At 49.0% G+C, this 13,877-nt stretch overlaps 1 protein-coding gene across 1 annotated transcript in view; it reads left to right on the forward strand.

The window, feature by feature from the left end:
* Positions 1-13,877, forward strand: part of KCNJ6 (potassium inwardly rectifying channel subfamily J member 6) — a 1,187,709-nt gene that overhangs the window by 1,016,363 nt on the left and 157,469 nt on the right. The gene's annotated exons all lie outside the window — the stretch shown is intronic.

A 13,877-nucleotide genomic window follows, 5' to 3' on the forward strand; every position in this document is an offset into this window, starting at 1 on the left:
AGAGAGGGCGATAGAGAGAGAGAGAGAGGGCGATAGAGAGAGAGAGGGCGATAGAGAGAGAGAGGGCGATAGAGAGAGAGAGGGCGATAGAGAGAGAGAGGGCGATAGAGAGAGAGAGGGCGATAGAGAGAGAGAGGGCGATAGAGAGAGAGAGGGCGATAGAGAGAGAGAGCGATAGAGAGAGAGAGAGCGATAGAGAGAGAGAGGGCGATAGAGAGAGAGAGGGCGATAGAGAGAGAGAGGGCGATAGAGAGAGAGAGGGCGATAGAGAGAGAGAGGGCGATAGAGAGAGAGAGGGCGATAGAGAGAGAGAGGGCGATAGAGAGAGAGAGGGCGATAGAGAGAGAGAGGGCGATAGAGAGAGAGAGGGCGATAGAGAGAGAGAGGGCGATAGAGAGAGAGAGGGCGATAGAGAGAGAGAGGGCGATAGAGAGAGAGAGGGCGATAGAGAGAGGGAGGGCGATAGAGGGAGGGAGGGCGATAGAGAGAGGGAGGGCGATAGAGAGAGGGAGGGCGATAGAGAGAGAGGGAGGGCGATAGAGAGAGGGAGGGCGATAGAGAGAGGGAGGGCGATAGAGAGAGAGAGAGGGCGATAGAGAGAGAGAGGGCGATAGAGAGAGAGAGGGCGATAGAGAGAGAGAGGGCGATAGAGAGAGAGAGGGCGATAGAGAGAGGGAGGGCGAGGGAGGGCGATAGAGAGAGGGAGGGCGATAGAGAGAGGGAGGGCGATAGAGAGAGGGCGATAGAGAGAGGGAGAGAGGGCGAGAAAGGGCGATAGAGAGAGGGCGATAGAGAGAGGGAGGGCGATAGAGAGAGAGAGGGCGATAGAGAGAGAGAGGGCGATAGAGAGAGAGAGGGCGATAGAGAGAGAGAGGGCGATAGAGAGAGAGAGGGCGATAGAGAGAGAGAGGGCGATAGAGAGAGAGAGGGCGATAGAGAGAGAGAGGGCGATAGAGAGAGAGAGGGCGATAGAGAGAGGGAGGGCGATAGAGGGAGGGAGGGCGATAGAGAGAGGGAGGGCGATAGAGAGAGGGAGGGCGATAGAGAGAGAGGGAGGGCGATAGAGAGAGGGAGGGCGATAGAGAGAGGGAGGGCGATAGAGAGAGAGAGAGGGCGATAGAGAGAGAGAGGGCGATAGAGAGAGAGAGGGCGATAGAGAGAGAGAGGGCGATAGAGAGAGGGAGGGCGAGGGAGGGCGATAGAGAGAGGGAGGGCGATAGAGAGAGGGAGGGCGATAGAGAGAGGGCGATAGAGAGAGGGAGAGAGGGCGAGAAAGGGCGATAGAGAGAGGGCGATAGAGAGAGGGAGGGCGATAGAGAGAGAGGGAGGGCGATAGAGAGAGGGAGGGCGATAGAGAGAGAGGGAGGGCGATAGAGAGAGGGAGGGCGATAGAGAGAGGGAGGGCGATAGAGAGAGGGAGGGCGATAGAGAGAGGGAGGGCGATAGAGAGAGGGTGGGCGATAGAGAGAGGGAGGGCGATAGAGAGAGGGAGAGAGGGCGAGAAAGGGCGATAGAGAGAGGGCGATAGAGAGAGGGCGATAGAGAGAGGGAGAGAGGGCGAGAAAGGGCGATAGAGAGGGGGAGAGAGGGCGAGAAAGGGCAATAGAGAGAGGGAGAGAGGGCGATAGAGAGAGGGAGAGAGGGCGATAGAGAGAGAGAGAGGGAGGGCGATAGAGAGAGAGAGAGGGAGGGCGATAGAGAGAGAGAGAGGGAGGGCGATAGAGAGAGGGAGGGCGATAGAGAGAGGGAGGGCGATAGAGAGAGGGAGGGCGATAGAGAGAGGGAGGGCGATAGAGAGAGGGAGGGCGATAGAGAGAGGGAGGGCGATAGAGAGAGGGAGAGAGGGCGAGAAAGGGCGATAGAGAGGGGGAGAGAGGGCGATAGAGAGAGGGAGGGCGATAGAGAGAGGGAGGGCGATAGAGAGAGGGAGAGAGAGGGCGATAGAGAGAGAGGGAGAGAGAGGGCGATAGAGAGAGGGAGGGCGATAGAGAGAGGGAGGGCGATAGAGAGAGGGAGGGCGATAGAGAGAGGGAGGGCGATAGAGAGAGGGAGGGCGATAGAGAGAGGGAGAGGGCGATAGAGAGAGAGAGAGGGCGATAGAGAGAGAGAGAGGGCGATAGAGAGAGAGAGGGCGAGAGGGGGAGAGAGGGCGATAGAGAGGGGGAGAGAGGGCGATAGAGAGGGGGAGAGAGGGCGATAGAGAGAGGGAGAGAGGGCGATAGAGAGAGGGAGAGAGGGCGATAGAGAGAGGGAGAGAGGGCGATAGAGAGAGCGATAGAGGGAGAGAGGGCGATAGAGAGAGAGAGAGCGATAGAGAGAGAGAGAGGGCGATAGAGAGAGAGGGGGCGATAGAGAGAGAGAGAGAGAGAGAGAGGGCGATAGAGAGAGAGAGAGAGGGCGATAGAAAGAGAGGGCGATAGAGAGACCCCCAATTCTACTACTCTCTTGTAGCCCAACAAACAAATCATCAGAAAATGAAGCAGAGTTGAGGGGCATGCCAGGTAGAGATCCATGCCACACAAGCGTCCGGTGGGGATGTATGGCATAATTACAGCACCAGGACTCCTCAGCGACCTATCATATTCAGAACACTGGTACTCACAACAGCAAGGAGGTAGGGAGACGGTGGGACGGTAACTACTTCACACAAGTCTGTCTTCGTTTTGAACAAGAGATCGGCTTCTTTTTAGACAAGCAACCATCCTCAACTTGTCCCAAGTACAATATCACTCCTAATTGGAGTCCAAGGAGAAATAAAGTTGGTTGTGTCTCGGTTGCAAATTCGCAACCTTGACCGCCCCCCAAACTTGGGGGCTTATTTACAAGCCCCTTGCGCCACTTTTGCGTCATTTTTAACATAGGAAAAGTGACGCAAAAGTGGCGCAAGGGGCTTTTAAATCTGTCCCTTGGTATTTAAGTCACCTGCACTTCTGTTGAACGTTGTAATACCTAAGAAAGGAATTCTACTCTAATATGAATTAAAATCTCCAGAGCTGATGCCGCAGCCATTCCTTTGAAGGGGAGGCTGAGGTCAGTCAGGAGAGCTGCTGGTTGCGCCCGGTGCCGCCTGCACAGCCAGTGACCGTAGCCGGTGCGTCGGACCATGGCTCCCCGCTCCCCACAGGCCCCTCCCGGCGCGGCGCCGCTGCACTCATCGGTGTCCAGACGCACTACCTGGGGCAGCCGCCAGCCTGTAGGAGCTGATGAGCTGGTCCAGGGGCAGCGAGGCCGAACTCCAGTGCACCTCCTTGAGCGGGGGCACGGCGGCGGCGGGCTCCATGCTCACGGGCGGGGGTCGGCGGAGAGGTGGCGGCAGCCCCGGGCTCCCCCGTCAGCCGCAGCGGGACATGCTGCTGCTGCCGCCGGTCAAAGCAGGGTCGCCTCAGGCTCACGGGCGGGGGTCGGCGGAGAGGTGGCGGCAGCCCCGGGCTCCCCCGTCAGCCGCAGCGGGACATGCTGCTGCTGCTGCCGCCGGTCAAAGCAGGGTCGCCTCAGGCGCGTCCGCCCGCAGCGCTGCCCCTCTGCCGCCGAGGCTGCCTCTGGTAGGAAGCGCCATCGCAGCGCCTGCCAGAGCTGACTAATCACAGCGGCGGAGGCGCTCGCGCGCGCGACGGGCAACATAGAACTGGCCCCACCCACACTTGCGTAAATGTGTGCACAAACAGGGGGTACAGTCCCTGATGGGCGGGGTAGTGAGACGTCATGAAAATTAAAATGCGCATGCGCACCATTAGTGCGCATGCGCACAACGATGAGGGGACACTGCCACATGGGGGACAGTGGATTATAGAACACCGGACTTCCGGTGATGAACGCTGTCCTGTCAAGAGCGCTCGAGATACTGTGGCCTGCGCGCGCACAGTCAGCACACGGGGCATGCTCTATTTCACCTGCACTGCGTTACTGTCACGCTGAAGTAACCTCCACTGACTGGCATCTCCCACAATCCGCTACGACAAGTTTTCCTCGAACACGTAACTCTTCGTCTCTCCGATGTCGTCTCTTCCCGTCCTCGAGACTCGCATAATCGCGTGGCTGAACTCTCCGCTCCGACACCGGTCTCTTCCGCGGGATTCTGGGCTGGTTTATTTTTATCTCGTGGTATGTATGTGTTTGTCAGCGAGCAAGAACCATGGGCCTGAATTTTAAAGAAAGGCGTGATTGACTCCTCGCGTTAGGCCTAGTAGACTCGGAGGTGTGGACAGCCTCTCTGATAATAAGTATCGCCTCGTGTTTGTGACCTCCGTCTGCATCTCTGGCTGAAATGCCAAGAACTGACTTTTTGTCCTTTAGCTCGGGTAGTAAGGGTTTTTATTCAGATAAGGATTTAAGAAGTCAGAAAATGTGACACCTCACAGTCATATCCGAACAGAAACAACCGGATTCTTTAAATGTGCAACGTTATAGTGTACAGTCCAGTTCCATGGAGTAAAGACATCCCTAAAAAGTTACAGTGTCTCAGAATTCATGGTGACAGGCGACATCCCTAATATTAGCAAAAAATGTTAATTCACTCTCGACAGGTTTCAGCCAACCAAAGCCAATAATTCAGATGGAGCTCATGTCAATATGGGGAGGGGGGTGAGCACAGAGCACATCCCTTTGTCTCACTTGTGCACTTGTAGAAGATCTTTCCTTGTTCATGTGTCAATTCTTGCAGGTTGCAGACTGACCAGCTGGGTCTTGCTGAACTATGACCTGTCACAGACTGCGCGGAAAGAGGGACGGATCGGCCGTAGTGTGCAGTGGGTCCAAGGAAGGACATCTTCCCGAAAAGTGTCTTAAATTGCGACCCACTATGTTGGTGCTCCTAACACACATACATGGGCTCCCGAATCACCTCCGCTCCACTTGTCCGTAAAACATACTTACTAGGGTAGCAGACATGACAAGCCATGAAGCGCTAGGAAGCAGCCTCTCCAACAGGGTTACCAGAAAATACCTCCATCCAATAACTAGGGCCATCTGCCTTAGTCACTGCTAGTTAGATCATGGCCTGGGAAACCCTTCTCCTGCAGATTTGAGTACTCACCTGGGGAACAACACGAAGATCCTAGTAGATCACTTCTCTGAGGGCCTATAACATGAGTCCTCTGAGCAGGAAGTCATGCCATGTTGATCGGAGCAGATGAACTCCAGAACGGGGCGGCATAGGGGGACTGTGCCAAGGATTTCCCACGTTGTACTCCCTAGCCACTTCTATGATTTAAGAAAAGAGAAGGTCTTCCTCTCTAATCTCACTAATAAGGACCATCCTGGACCCCAATGATGATAGGTCTCGCTCACCCTAACCTGACCCATGATCCCTTCATGCCAGCCTCTAATGATCGCAGAATTACCCCTTCCACCGTTTCTTGCCTTTCGCACTTTACAAGGTCCTGGTGGCCTGTCACTGGGTGAAGATTAGCGGGCCTGGATTGGCTGATGGACGTTCCATAAAACAATTCTTTCTGCTCTGGGTGTTCCAGGTCGGCGTCAGCTACCCCTGGGTCCTGTGTTTTCTGCTTATCTTCTATGAGAAAGACTCAACACACCAGTTTCCTGCTCTCAGCCACTGCTTGCCGCCTTGTTACTCAATAATCCTTCCTGCAACACAACCCTGTCTTGACTCTGTCCTAATGCAATATACAGACATCCGACGACCCTATGGCACAGGTTCAATCCCAAAATAATCCTGAAAAATATAATGTGCAACAAAACGTATGAAAACAACCTGCAAGACGAAAATACGATTAAAAGAACCCTTTATAACAGCACTTCTGAGCAGGAGATGGAGTCGAAGATAACCCTTTGCATCCTGCTTCTGCAGATGCCACTTCACAAAACACAGGACCGAAGACCAGCAAACACTTTGCAGTGGTTTACCTGTCCTGTGTGATATGGACGTAAAATGGTATCACCAATTACGGGCCTTACGAACTTAAAGCGACAACACCTTTTTTGACGAAAGTGTCATTTTAAATGTAACTGTGTAGGATGACAACGTCAAACTGATGAATGTACATGTTGTTGCAAAAAGGAAGGCCCGAGCTCTGGCAGACCGACACCCTTGCCAGGTCACTGTGTTTCTTCTTTACTTTTCACCTTCTCTTCCTTTTCCCCTCACAGCCCACCCTCTTTCTGCACATGTTTCCTGCCCCTCCATCCCTTTCTTCCTTATTCAGTTTTCTCTTGTCTCTCTGTCTCCCTGATCTTGGTTCTAATCTTTTCATCTGTGTTTTAGCTCCCTCTGAAGTCTGTAACCATTCCAAAGGAGTTTGAGCACATATTTTACCTTCCCACCTCTCTCTTCTGTTGTCCCTCTCTTCCTTGGCGCTTCCTCCTGCCTGTTGTGTGACCTCATTCCACTGCATTTCCCTGGGTACCTTTTACCCCAGATTCCCATACATAGGCAGTGGGGAATAATGCTCTGTAACAGTCTTTCCAACCAGTTTTATCTCATGTTTTTGTGATTTGTGCTCTATTTTGCCACACACATTTCCCCAATTATTATTTGCTGATAGTACCTGGGCAAAAAAGCCAGGTCTAAATGCAGTTCGCACTGAACCATGATTTGGAATTGAGCACCAATTTAATTTTTGCCTGATTTCAAAGTAACAGTGGCTTTAAGCATCAGCACTTCACTGTGCTTAATTTGAGTAGATGGTTTCCGGTGCTGGGCACCAGCCCTTAATTGTAATCACCAGCACTTATTATAGTTTGGCACATGGTGGCACTGTTTGTTTAATTTAGAGATGAGCACAGACAATTGTTTTTTATTAATTCAATATACATTTACCTTCCACCCAAGCTGTTCTTACAGCTTTGGTGGGCTGGAATAGTCTGAATTGCAACACATGTAGGGGGTGTGATGGTTAGTAGCTGTGTTGGTACTGTCATTGGTAGCGCTGGCAGGGACAATACATGGTGCAAGCAACAGTGGCCTCCTGACGAGGGCCCTGGCACTTATGGTTTTACAAATAAAGTATTGGCTCTTAAGTCGTTACAGTAGTGTTTGTCATTGGCATAGTTAAGGAACATATTGTACCACTTTGGGTTTCAGCGATGGGTGGCAGCCATTAACACTTCCTATCCCAATGGGCTGGCACAACAGGCTGCACCAACTCTAACCTCAGTTCTTGAGAAAGCACTGGTGACAGCTTGCCATGTTCCTGAGTTATCATTGTCACTTCCCTACCTACACCAGCACAGACGCTCTTTATATGTGGCCTTGAATGTTGTCTTACTGTTAGTGCTCCAGACAGAACAGAGACATAATGAAAGTAAAGACAGAGGCACGCATGTGAGATCTCTTCAAGGTATGAATCCAGGTTATGAATTAACATATTGGCCACACGTACCCTTCTTTGATTGCACCCTGTTGGAACACAGAGGGAGGGTTCCACTAATTGTAGAGGCAGTAGGGTATTTCATTACTTAGAGCCATATGTATGTATGTTTGTATGTATTGCTACTTGAGCAGGGAGAAGCTAGCGGGGAAGTACCGCAACACAGGCGAATCAATCATACATGGGAGGTAGGTAAAAGAAAAACTGGTGAGTTGTGGTACTGTTTCTTAGAGATGTGTCTACAGATTCTTTCTGAACTTTGGAAGGGTAGGGCAGTGCTTGCATCAGCTGGAATGCTGTTCCAGAGCCTTTCTTCTGGTTTTTTACCATCTTACCTATTTTGGTCACTGATCTGGAGATGTCCTGGTTCCTGGTGTGGCACTGCCCCCAGACATGTTTAGTTTCTTAGCCGTGTAGATATGTGAATTCAAGGTGGTTATACGCTGAGGCTCCAGAGGAGGCAGTGAGGTTATGCCAGAAGAGGTGGTTGTGCTTTCCTAGTATCCAGTTGTTGAATTTAGATCACTAGATTATTCTGCGTTAGATGAGATGGCGAGGGTCATGAAGCACCAGGATAGAAAGTTAATTAGGGTTAATTTGGAGAGAACTCTCAGTGTTTGAGCTACCTGCCTCCTCCACTGAATCAGAGCCATTTTCCTAGTAGTCATGTTAGAAATCCTGACAAGATTGCTGCATGAAACTTTAACAAATGCCCTAGCATAATATATAAATGATTCTCTTCTTACAGCTTTTCCATGAGGTCAGTAGGCTGTCTCTGGATGTAGCTCTTTAGCTGGCAAGATAGCTCAGTGAGATAGATGTTTCCTATTGAGAGCGGTAGGTCATTAGTTCGCATCCTGCAAGGTTAACTCAGCCTTCCACCCTTCTGAGGTTTGTGAATTGAGCAACATTAAATTGGGTTTTAGTAATGATTGATACGGTATGAGAAAGGGGCAGAAATGTGGTAAGAGGTGCAGAAGTGATTCATAAACATTCCCGATTGTTATCAGAATTCTCTGGTTGGCCAGTTAATATAGCCAATCATTCTCTGGCTACAGAGCATCCTTGTGTTCGTAGATAGTACAGTGGTATAGACACACGCAGCCAGAGACCCTTCTACATTCAAACTCTGCCTCTGGCAAGAGTGCATTATTAAGTAGTCGCATTGATCACTGAGTCCCCCTTGGCTTCCTCCAGGCATAAATCTTTCAATATGTTTGTTTCTTTGGGTACCTAGGGGAGAAGGGGGATATACGGTCTTCTATCAAATGTTATTTCCTGATTTTGGCCGAGTAGAAATTCTGTCTCTCAGGATTAGCAAATCGAATCATCAAATATTATTTTCATTTAGTTTACGTATGTGGATCAGAAAAAATAAATATGTATGTAATACATGCTGGGTCCTGTGGCACAGCAAACTAATATATAGGATCCGCTCCAGGAACCTTATTTGATCCCAGCCTTTCATCCTTCTGAGGTCACTATAATAAGTGCATTTGAATTGAGGAACAGTACACATCTGTTATTCAGCACCAGGGTGCCCTGTGTCGTTACTGCTTCTGTGGATGTATAAAAACACGTCATCAACAGAATTTAATTCACCCTCTTGTTGAGATTACACCCCTTAATGGGGGCAGCCAAAAGTGATTGGCAATCCTTTCCAATCATGGCAATGTCAAGATTAACAGTTGTGGCTTTGTAGATTGCAAGGCCACCTGACGGATATCCGAAGTGATTTATTTTAGTAGCCATTCTGTGTAGTCCATAAAAGCCTGGCATCAGAACCGTAGACAGTGCCAATGTTTCCTGCAAGCAAAGGAAATCAGAGCCCTGGCCTTGACACATTTTAATGCTTCGTCTTTAGTTAACATCTGCCTTGGGCCTCCTACGTTTCAGGAAATCATAGTAAGGTTGGGCCTGCGAAAAGCAGATCCTGCGGGCTAGCTTTTGTTGGAAGTGATAGGATCAGTTATTAGACTTAGCAGATACCTAGCCTGCATCTGTCTTTGTGTGAGTAGGTTTTGACTGAATGTTTTGCCTGCTGTCTCTTATTCGGGCAGACTTGAATCCTAGGATTGCTCGACCGATTGGAATCTGAGCAGCCGCGTAGCATAGGGGGGTTTGCGCGGGGGCGGTCCGCCCTGGGCGGCACCTTTTTTGAGGCGGCACCTTTTCTGAGGCGGCCGCGGCCACACGGGCCGGCACTGACTGTCTGGACACAGACTGGAGGCCGAGGCGAGGCCGGTTACGGCCGCGGCGGCCTCTGTGACTGTAGGGCGGGTGGCGGCGCATTACATATCAATATCTTCATCACTTCACTTGTTACCAAATGCCATGATCATCTGAAGAAGTAAACACCAAGCACAGAGAAGTTCTTTTGGGCATTATATATAAATACTTATACTGTAAACTTGCTGTCGGTCGGGTTCGACTTCGAAATTAAATTCAGCATTGTGATGACCGTTGTTGCCCCAATGCCCCCCCTCCTCCCAGCCTCGCTCACACACACACTAGTCCTCCAGGGCCGTCAATCCAGGGGTAGCGTGCACTGCGCGCGCTAGCGCAACCAATGACGGCCCTGTAAGGACATTTTTGGCCATCCCTCGCCGCACCGTAGCAGTGTGATGCGTTACGCGCTCACTGCCCGCCCCGCGCCCCCTACGCTCGCCCCTCGTCGCTCGTCATGTCGAGTAGTCAGAGGAGTGCGTCTCTACTGTGGAGACCATTCTCTTCTTCTGACTTCTTGCTTCTTGCCTGCAGCCTGCATACGGCCAGGGGCAGCGGCAGCGGCAGCGGCACGCATGCAACACCTATAAAATAATTCAGGTGAGGAAAGATTAAGAATAAAGAACCTGGTCAGACCGTGACCGTCCAATTACTGTACACAATCATTGCACTGTGCACGACGGCATGCACCAACAAGTGTTACACACCCAGACTCGTTTTCACTCTGCCGTTAGTTAGGATCTATGCACTCAGCACTTCTAATTCTAATACCGGACAGCCATTCTCCATGAGTTTGCTCAATCAGAGATGTGAGTTAATAGCGAGCACTCCGTCTTGAGGCTATATTTGAGTAAGGGTTGGATTGGTGGCTCCTGTTAATTTCAAGGGCTGCATCAGTCTTGTTGGATCAGCGGCATCAATCTTGTTGCAGCAAAACGATGTTGAGATGTTTCAAAGTTGAGAGGTTACCTGTGATGTGTAAATGCCAGTGGTGCAGTCTTTTGTGTAGTGGAAAATTAAATTAATAGAAACCTAAATTCATTGTGAACAAAAACTCTACAATTCCGTGTGGTACTCCTGCGTGGGGTGTAAGAGGATGCCCTCAGCTATTTTATGTGAGAAGTAAAATTAGCATTGTCTGGAGCAAGTACTATTCTGGGTGGGTGAGCTAAGACAGAGTTATTCCTCGACTGAGCTGGCATGTTATGCAGGGGTGATATAATTAGGCGTGGACTGTTTTTGGCAGTTTCAAGTTGACATGTTACTGCTGAATTCCCAATTTCCCCTTGGACAACCAGCAAGTCTGGTGACTCGTGACTGTGGGGCTTCTGGCAGTAGAGGGACACAGAGCTCAGCTTTTAATCCAATCCAGCTGAACAGGAAAACCACCTTTTGAAGTCTAAGCGCTTAGCGTGCGCGTGGGGGCCCGGGCTCGCTGTGGAGAGTGAGTCTGGCGCGCTGGCAGAGAGCAGAGCGCGCGGATAGCACCTCAGAGCGCGCAGAGTCCTCCAGTGCCTGCTGCTCCACAACACCAACCATTATAAGGCTGGGGATTGCCATTCAAACCTCCCAGCGTGAGTCACCAGAGGGGACCTTGGCATAAATAAGTGCAGGGCGCACAATGAGAGAGCAAGTTAGTACCTTGTGAGGAGGAGTAAGTGCTATATAAATGCAGCTTCAAATCAATCAATGTCAAATGCTAGGTTTCATCGTCACGGAAAGCACAAACAGAAAACACTGGTTATGACGAGTTAGAGAGCGTCAGCGTTTGCTAACATAAGGGCTCGAAGTACCTGAGTGATAGATACATCTGCTTCCTGTAACCTGCTGCACAGCTTTTCTGTGTGTCCTGTCTTATGGTAACACACACAGCATCATCACACACTCTCATGGTTATAGTAGATTTATATTAACTATCACAAGAGCTTGAATACTCTTGTGATAGTTAAGAGATAGTTATGGAGAGAACCAATGGCCTGTTAGTTACTTTAGTTTTAGAGAGGGGTAATACAGAAATAATTTTGCAACAATCCCTATATACGAACACTGTGAAGTATGTGATACTTTTCTACTTGTGTATGTACATGTGCTGCCAGTATTGATACCCTGGGATGGTTTGTAATTTGACCTGTTTTCATCCTTCCTCAGTTGTGCAGTGTTGGACCCTTACTTCACCGGGTGGCAGTGTGATGCTGGGGCTCAGTGGTGGACTCTCTTGGAAGTTAGTGGAGTGGTGGGGTAGGTGTGTGGTACTCTGAGCTGGGAGTTAGATGGCAGTGTAACAGGGATAGTGTGGTTGTCAGAGGAGAAGTGGTTGTAATGTGAGGGGGTGCTACTGCTTGTGATATGGGATTATGTAGTGGAGTGATGGGGAATTGTAGTTTGGTATTGACAGATGGTAATGTGGGTCTCTCAGGTGCTATTGCTATGGTATTGGTGATAGCGCTGTGGTGGAATAGAGGAAGGTGGTATTGTTTTACCAGTTTTACTGCAGTCGGGGTTAGCAGGGAATTTATTTTGCGATGCTGTAATGTGGTTGGATTATATTGTTGGAGAAATGTAGTGCTTGGCTTACTTGTGATTTGCATTGGGTGGTAGTGAATACTGTTGTGGTGCTGGAAGGTGCTAACGTGGTAGTGCTGAGGTGGTTGTGTGTTGATTGGGTAGTGTCTAGGGCTGAGGTGGGGTTGCCAGCGTGGTGGTGTGGGAGAGTATTGAGATGATATAGTGGTAAAGTGATGCAGAGATATTTTAAGGCGGTCCAATGGGGCGTTAGTGTGTTGTTGGGGGGTAGCAGAGTGGTGATGGTTGGTGGTAGTCTGTCTTTTGTTTTGTTTTTTTGATCCTTCGGGATCAAGTTCGTGCTATACAAAACTTTATAAATAAATAAATGTAACTTGCATGATCGAGGTAACTGTTAGCAGCAATACTACGTGTCTCTCCTTGGAGACTCGGACATCTTTCAAGTGCTCACCGTCCTTTTTTCCCAGCACCCTCCCCCCCCAAGGGGCAGCAATCTGAGGGGTAGCCCCGGACGCCACAAGCTCTAGCTACACCCCTGAATCTGAGGTTCCATTTGCACCCCTTACAATACTTGAGGTCAGTTGCATTTAGCAGAAAAGTGGTTACTCTTCGAAATGTGGGGGTACTTTTCTAGTTCCATAGGTCATATATCAATACCCTTTAGCGCAAAAGTGTGTAATTTGCTAAGGTCTTAGGTAGCATTTGATGGGGTTCTCCAAGTTACAATCGTAGATTCTATGTTTCGGGTTTGTGGGAGTCTGCCGAACTAGACTCCAAGAATGTCATTCATTTGATAGTGGACCACAGACGGAACATGTTGTAGATGCCAAAGAATATCTGCCCTGTTTCAAAGTGTCGTTCTGACACCTCGTTATGTACGTTAAAGTAAAAATTACTTTCAGTGAAATTAGCTGATCATCCCACATCAGATTACTGGAGGATTCTACTTTCAGGTTTCCAACGCTTGATGGGTTATTTAGAAAGTTGCTGCGGGAGCTGTTCAGATTATGGCAGTTTTGAGTAGCTCCCGTGGTGTATGTATATTATATTTAGGGCTCCCTTTTTTCCATTTTTACTGATTTTTACAGATAAATCCAGACAGAAAACTATTTATTTTCCTGTATGTATTTATTTTGAAATATAGGAAAATAAGGGAAATAGATCTTCTTTGGATGAATTTTTTTCTATAGTCATTCATGAGTGACAGGTCAGTAGGAGTACAGATTGAGAGGTAGGGGAGATGAAAAAAGACAATAGATTTCTTAATTAAGTGCAGATCTACAGTTATTGATGCTATTCTACAATGCAAGTGTATTCAGATAACGCTATTGCACTGTACACTGCTGAAATCATTTGGATATTCAAATGCGAGTCTACATTTATCAGTCAAAAAAATATGGAAAAATACCCATTGCAGCTTTACTTATATAGAACACATAAAATAAAAATGGATAAAGACAAAAAAGCTGACTAAAAAATAAATATGGATAAATACAGACGGAAATGCAGAAAAAATAAATACCATAAAACCGGGAGCACTAATTATATTTCTTGAGAGCTGTATAACCGGTTTGTGTCGGCAGATCCATTGACTGCCACTAGTCAGGAGTAGGTTGATATACATGTCTGCTGACAAGTGTTCTGGGGTGAAAGCAACGTATACTAAACTGTGATCTTGGTGGAATGAGGGTCTAATGATTGCTGGGGTCATCCGCCAGAGAGATCATGTTCCCTTGCTGGACGGAAGAGTTATCAGATGTAGCATTGCTAGGGATTGAATTTTGGTGAGTCAGGTCATTT

The sequence above is a fragment of the Lissotriton helveticus genome, chromosome 8 (genome assembly GCF_964261635.1).
Source record: "Lissotriton helveticus chromosome 8, aLisHel1.1, whole genome shotgun sequence".
NCBI classification, from domain to species: Eukaryota; Metazoa; Chordata; class Amphibia; order Caudata; family Salamandridae; genus Lissotriton; species Lissotriton helveticus.